The sequence below is a fragment of the Myotis myotis genome, unplaced genomic scaffold (genome assembly GCF_014108235.1).
Source record: "Myotis myotis isolate mMyoMyo1 unplaced genomic scaffold, mMyoMyo1.p scaffold_m19_p_17, whole genome shotgun sequence".
In the NCBI taxonomy this organism is placed as follows: Eukaryota; Metazoa; Chordata; class Mammalia; order Chiroptera; family Vespertilionidae; genus Myotis; species Myotis myotis.
In genome coordinates, this window is record NW_023416321.1 from 13,225,385 (window position 1) to 13,232,551 (window position 7,167).

The window sequence follows — 7,167 nt, forward strand, 5'->3', positions numbered from 1 at the left end:
ACCCAGCATCATTTATAGCTGCAAAATAAGGAGACCCAAATGTTCCTCTATCAGAAATGATAGAGTAAAATATGGTATATGCACTGGCTTGCTTATTATTAAGCTCTTAATCTGAATGGAGTGTAGTAGAATAATATCAGTCACAAAAATGTAAGATGAGCACTGGCTGGTGTGGCTCAGTGGAAAGAGCATCAGCCTGTGGACTGAAGGGTCCTGGGTTCAATTCCAGTCAAAGGCACATGCCCGGGTTGCAGGCTCGATCCCCAGTGTGGAGCATGCAAGAGGCAGCCGATCAATGATTCTCTGTCATCATTGATGTTTCTACCTCTTTCTCCCTCTCCCTTCCTCGCTGAAATAAATAAAAATATATTAAAAAATGTAAGATGGGGAGAAATGTAAGATGAAAAATTATACAAATTGTACACGATGAAGAATTATACAAATATATACACACATATGACAAATATTATAACCATATACAGATGCTAGGCAAGAAAAAATAAAAAGCATTGGAAATAAATGCCCCAATGCTGCAATAGTACTTATATATGTGTGTGAAAGATCTATGGATGGCTATTTTTCTTATTTTTCTCTTTTTCTGCAGTTTCCTCAGTTTTTAAAAATTTATTTTTGATTTCAGAGAGGAAGAGAGAGGGGGAGAGAGAGAGAAAAACAATGATGAAAGAGAATCATTGATCGGCTGCCTCCTGCAGGCACCATACTTGGGGACTCAGCCCACAATCCAGGCATGTGCCCTGTCTGGGAACTGAACCGTGATCTTCTGCTTCATAGATCGACACACAGCCACTGAGCCACGCCAGCTGGGTATTTCCTCAATTTTTTAACGTGAACATGTTTTTTCTTCCTAGTCGGCTCACAAATTTACAAACACATTTTGTTTTAAAACATTTACAGCAACACTGGTTGGAAAGTAGGTTGTTGTCGATTATTTAATTTTAATTTGAGAGAAATATACCAAGTTTCTGTCCAAGGGCCTTTGCTAAAATGAAGTCTTGATTTCCATGTCTCTGAACTATTTTAAGGAACCTGTATAATATTTACATAAATAATGCCGAATTCAAAGCAGTTTTCTTTTTTTATTCTTTTTGATTCATAATGTCAGTGGTGTGAAAGGGCCTACTTTCTCAGTCAGGTCTGTATGGTTTTTCCTTCTCCATTCTTTATTATTTTATTGTTACATAATGAATAGGCGTAAGTGACATTTTATAATGAGAAACAGATTTAGTTCTTCTTAATGATCTTTGTCCTCTAGATGCCCCTGGTCTACTAGGAGGGGCGGAATATATATATAAACAGGTAACCACAGCACTTAGAAGAAAGTGCTAAGATTCCTGGGGGGAAATAAAGGAGGGGGAGGAAGCAATGACCTCCCTTGGGAGGGCTGAGGAAGGCTTCTTGAAAGGGATGGGATTTTGGTTGGGTCTTGAAAGCTGCCCAGGAATTGAACATCCATGGATGGGGATGTGCAGGGGTCCCGCTGATGCAGTCACAGGTGTAAAATTGCTGGCTCAGCAGGAGAGAGCCGTGGGTGTCGCTGCACACTGTGGAGCAAATATGGACGATGGAGCTAAATTGGAGCCATATCCGAGGGTGTAGAATTCCCCCAAAAGGGGCTAGAACAAGAGGAAACAAACATGAGCAAAGGGAGGCCACACCTTAGGAACTCTGTCCTTCCTGTGTCTGTGGAGTTCCTTCTCTGAAACTCGTGGGCTCTGTTTCTGTCCCATCCCTGGGATTGCTAATGCTGGTTTTGAGGGAGGTGAAGCAAAGACAAGGTCAGGACAGTGGCCGGTTTCACTGAGGCTTTAGCATCCAGGTGTCACCCCTTGTTACTGTCGGTTCCGGAAAATTGAGTCTATCACTTGTTTCATTGGAAACTCTAGATCACAGACAATGCCTCCTCCTCACCCACATCCTCTGCCCAGTTGATATCCTGAATTGTGTTCCCTCCTTTACTTCTTGGGGGAAACCCCCTTCATACTTGTGATTCAGTGTATGAGAGCTAGTTTCTATGAGTTGGGCAGGACAAGAAAAAGGAAATGGAAAATGCTGAATCAGCCACTTTCTGATAATGGACTCTGTTATCTATTCCATGATTACAGAACTTACCGCGTTGCATTATGTGCATTATTTATATAATTTTCTCTTCAAAAAATTTAGACCATGTCCTGTTGATTTCAAACCAAATTCATATCATGTCTTGTTAGTGGATTTAAACCAAATCCTAGCACATGATAATTATAACATGATGAATTTTCTGACATAGTCTCTATTTCTTATAATTTTGTTTATTTTAATAAAAGTGATTTATTGAACATAAAATTCTATCTTAGTAATTATATGTGTAAGATTTTTCCCTGCCAGTCCTAAAACCAGGAAATAGCCTTTTGTCTTATGGTTGTTGTTTTTTACTCAAATTGGAAAATAACATACTTGTATGCAAAGTGTGTATTTACTCTGCATGTGTTGACTGAATAATGTGAGGGAGCCTTGGGATGGTTGAGTTGATTGCGAAGCGTCTTAGAAATTTCCTAGGTGGAAAATTGATGTTCCTAGGTGGAGTGATTAGGGCAGGATCACGCAGATAGAATTGGTCAGTTTTATATTTCACTGTCTGCATCATTTACCAAGGTATCTCCAGTGATAACCACGCCTGGCACATAGTGGAGCTTAATAAAAATTGGGTGAATGAATGAACAAATCACTGATTTAATTAACAGTATGTGTTACGTCCTAGTCCCACTATGGAACTGAAATACTAAGAAGAAGGAAAGGCCAGAAAAGCCATGGAGTCAAGGTCTTGATCTTTGGGGATCAACCAAGGTCTCTCAGGCAACGGTGGCAGAAAGTAGTCAGCCGCCAACACGGTGGGTCCTCAACATGGAGGGGCTTGATCTGTACCCTAGATTCCTTGCTTATTCCAGCCTCTTTGAGGCCCCATCTCAGTCTAGCAGAGCACCCCAGCCTTGAGAGCAGGGAATTCTGGCTGAGCAATTCATGTTCTGCAACATCCCTGCCTTGTCCTCATTGCTTCCCAAGCCCTGGCCCTGCTGGGTTGGTTCCCTTTCTGTTTCTGGCCCTAAAGTTGAACTTCCCCAGGTGTCAATCTCAGCTCTCTCCCTTTGACACTGGGGGCTCCATGGATGGGTTCACTAATATTTTTTTAAAAAACATATTTTTATTTTATATTTTTAAATATATTTTATTGATTTTTCACAGAGAGGAAGGGAGAGAGATAGTTAGAAACATCGATCAGCTGCCTCCTGCACACCCCCTACTGGGGATGTGCCCGCAACCAAGGTACATGCCCTTAACCGGAATCGAACCCAGGACCCTTCAGTTCGCAGGCCGACACTCTATCCACGGAGCCAAACCGGTTAGGACGGGCTCACTAATATTGATGCTCCTGTTTGGTCCAGCCTCAGCCTCCTTTTTTCAGGTGTGGCCGGAGTCAGGTTGCAGCAGGCGTGGCTCCACCTTTCCTGTAGGTAGAAACAATGCCCTGGGTCCCTTCCTAGCATCCTAGAGGGACAATGTCTCTATGCAGCCCCCTCCCTCTGCTTTTCTATCTTGAGTCCTTGTCATGCTCCTCTGGCCATTTTTTTGTATGTGTACAGTAGATCAAGGCATCCATCTGGGCATTGGATTAGATCCTTCTCCCTGTCCCTGCTTCTCTTCTGCATTCTCTACTCAGTAAAAGGCATTCCCTCCTACCCAGCTCCCAAGTCAGAAACCTGGGAGTCACTTTCGGCTAGTCCCCCCCACCCCCCTTCACCTCCTTCACCTCCAGTGTCCCCCCTTATCTGTGGTTTCACTTTCCTTGGTTTCAGTTACCCATGGTCAATCATGTTCCATATTTTAAATGAAAAATTCAATGATAAAAAATTCATAGGTTTTAAACTGTACACTGTCCTGCTCCATCCCACTGGGGATGTGAATCCTGTCTTGGTCTGGTGTACCTGCACTATATACACTGTCTGCCATTAGTCACTCAGTAGCCATCTCAGTTATCAGAGTGATTGTTGGTATCACTGTGCTTGTGTTCAACTAACACTTATTTGCTTAATGTTGGCTCCGAAGTGCAAGAGTAATGATGCTGGCAATTGGCATATGCCAAAGAGAAGCTGTAAAGTGCTTCCTTTAAGTGAAAAAGTATACATGTAGTATAGGCAAAAGCATACAGGGGTTGGCGAAAGGAGGTTTACAGTTGTGAGGGCATGAAACACAGTTTATTCTTATGTACTAGAGGCCCGGTGCACAGATTCATGCACTGGTGAGGTCCCTTGGCCTGGCCTGTGGGGATCAGGCTGAAACCGGCTCTCTGACATTGCCCAAGGGGTCCCGGATTGTGAGAGGGTGCAGGCCAGGCCGAGGGACCCCACTGGTGGCCGATTGGGGTTGGGGAGGGACTGTGGGAGGACTCCAGGGTGTGTCTGGCCCATTTTGCCCAGTCCTGATAGGCTGGACCCCAGCAGCAAGCTAACCTACCAGTTGAAGCATATGCCCCCTGGTGGTCAGTGCATGTCATAGTGACTGGTCCAACAGTCGAATGAATGGTTGGACACTTAGCATATTAGGCTTTTATTATATGGGATTTATCCATACAAACAACTAGACAAAATATATGTAGGGTAGTATTGCCTGAGACTTTAGGCATCCACTGTGGGACTTGGAATGTATCCCCCGAGATAAGGGGAGGCTACTGTATTCATTCACCGACTCTATTGGATTTTGAAATTAAATGTATCTGCTTCTCACCATCCCCATGGCCACTGTCTTAGGTCAGGCCCTCCTCATTCCTCTCCGTGACAGCTGTAAGAATATCCTGTCAACTGGGTTTTCTTCTAGTTTGCCTCTCAAAGCTATTCCACCATCACACAGCATCTGAAATGATTTTGCTAAAGTGCAAATCAGTCTCTGTTTCTCTCTGTTAAAAAGCCTTTAAATACTGAGTTGTTTCCAGCATGAAACGGAAGCTTCTCCATGACCTGACCTCTGCCCGCCTTTGGCCACATCACTTGCCACCTTCAAACTTCCTGGAAATCAAGACTCAGCCCTCTGAATGCCATGCAATTCCTTAAAAGTGCAGGTCTCTTGTCTGCTTTTTAGGAATGAGGTGTCAACTTGGCACAGCACAATTTCCTCCTCTTGTAAATCACAGGGCAGAGTGAGTAATATAAACACGGGTACATCCCACGAGAGCTGCAGAGGTTAATATTTAGAACAAATAAGGAAAACCACTATTTAATTCCCTTAACTTTCTAAGGAAAAGAGAGAAAGCCATGAATTCCACTGTTTAAAAGATATGCAATATGTAAAACTGAAAGACATTTTACATCATAATTACAAAACTTTGGCTATTAAGCTTTTTAAAAAATATATATATTTTTATTGATTTCAGAGAAGAAGGGAGAGAGAGATAGAAACATCAGTGATGAGAAAGAATCGTTGATCAGCTGCCCCCCCACACGCCCACCACTAGGGATTGAGCCCAAAACTCAGGCATGTGCCTAGACTGGGTTCCCTGGTTCATAGGTCGACAATCAACCACTGAACCACCATGGCCAGGCAGGTGATAAGCTTTTAACATAAATTTGTAACAAGCACATTTTCCTTTTCTGATTTACTTATACTCTAGAGCAGGGGTCCTCAAACTATGGCCCGCGGGCCACATGCAAATACAAATATTGTATTTGTTCCTGTTTTGTTTTTTTACTTCAAAATAAGAGATGTGCAGTGTGCATAGGAATTTGTTCATAGTTTTTTTAAAACTATAGTCCGGCCCTCCAACTGTCTGAGGGACAGTGAACTGGCCCCCTGTTTAAAAAGTTTGAGGACCTCTGCTCTAGAGCCAGACCTCTTTCGGGTCATTTCCAAATCTATTATGATTAGCTGTGTGTTCTTCCGTAGATTACTTACCTGTCTGTGCTTCAGTTTCCTAAAGTGTGACAGGAGATAGTACTAATAGGACCAAATACATTAGCATCTACAAAAGAATTAGAACATCGCTGGCTCATAGTAAGTACTATGTATTAGTTACTATTATCATTACTACTGAACATTTCAATTAATCTACTTTATACATTTAAAAAGTGTAAGCCTCTTGTTCTTTGCCTAAATACACCCCCCCCCCCACTCTTTTCCTGGCTAATTATCCTTCAAGTTTCAGCCCAATGTATAATAGAGAAAAGTTAGAACAATCTGAATGGACTGACCTAAGTAACATAATGGTTAAAGATACATTTTGGCATAAAATTTTGGTATATCCATGCAATGAAATATCATGCATGCTGATTTGGAATCACTCCAAATTGACACCTCATTCCTAAAAAGCAGACAAGAGACCTACACTTTTAAGGAATGACATGGCACTCAGAGGGCTGAGTCTTGATTTCCAGGAATTTAAGTTTTTAATGACAGGGAAGAATATAAAGTAACAATATTAAAATATATTAGCTCAAGAAAGACTAGTAAGTATCATTTATAAAATGCAAAACTACATACATAATGCTGGGTAATTTTTGCTTTCTTATGATTTCCTATATTTTCTAAATTTTGTACAGTTATCATGTACATTTGCTATTGAAAACAAAGCAAACTAATATAAATGTTTACATGCCATTTTGGGGAAGCCTTTTTGAACACTCACCACTTTCCAAAGGGGAGGGGGTATGAAGTGCTTCCTTGTGCCTGACATAGGGCCTGCCCCATAGCAGGTACTCAGTAAAGTGCTACTGATTTATTTTCCTTTCTCAACCCAAAGAGATAGAAACAGGCATAAAAGCGTTGTTTGAAGGAAGTAAGATGCTTCATCAAGAATACTGAAGGTTTTTTAGAACCTGTCGCTGCCTTCCACTCCTGACTGCAAAAGAGCAGGCTGTGGTGGGTGTCGAAGGCCCTTTGCACTTTCAGAAGAGTGGGGCTGGCTGGCTGAGGGGTGGAGTGTGGCTGCCCTGATGCATTGCTTCAACTAGTTTACTCTCCTCCAGACACCATCTTGAGCCTTGCACTTTGGATAATGGTGTCCTTGTTTCTACAATCCCATTTCCCCCAAGTGACTTGGCAACCATATTGGCAAAACCAAAAAATTTACTTCTTCTTTGTTTATTATGTTGGCAAAGTGACCATGTATTCCATCTTGCTATG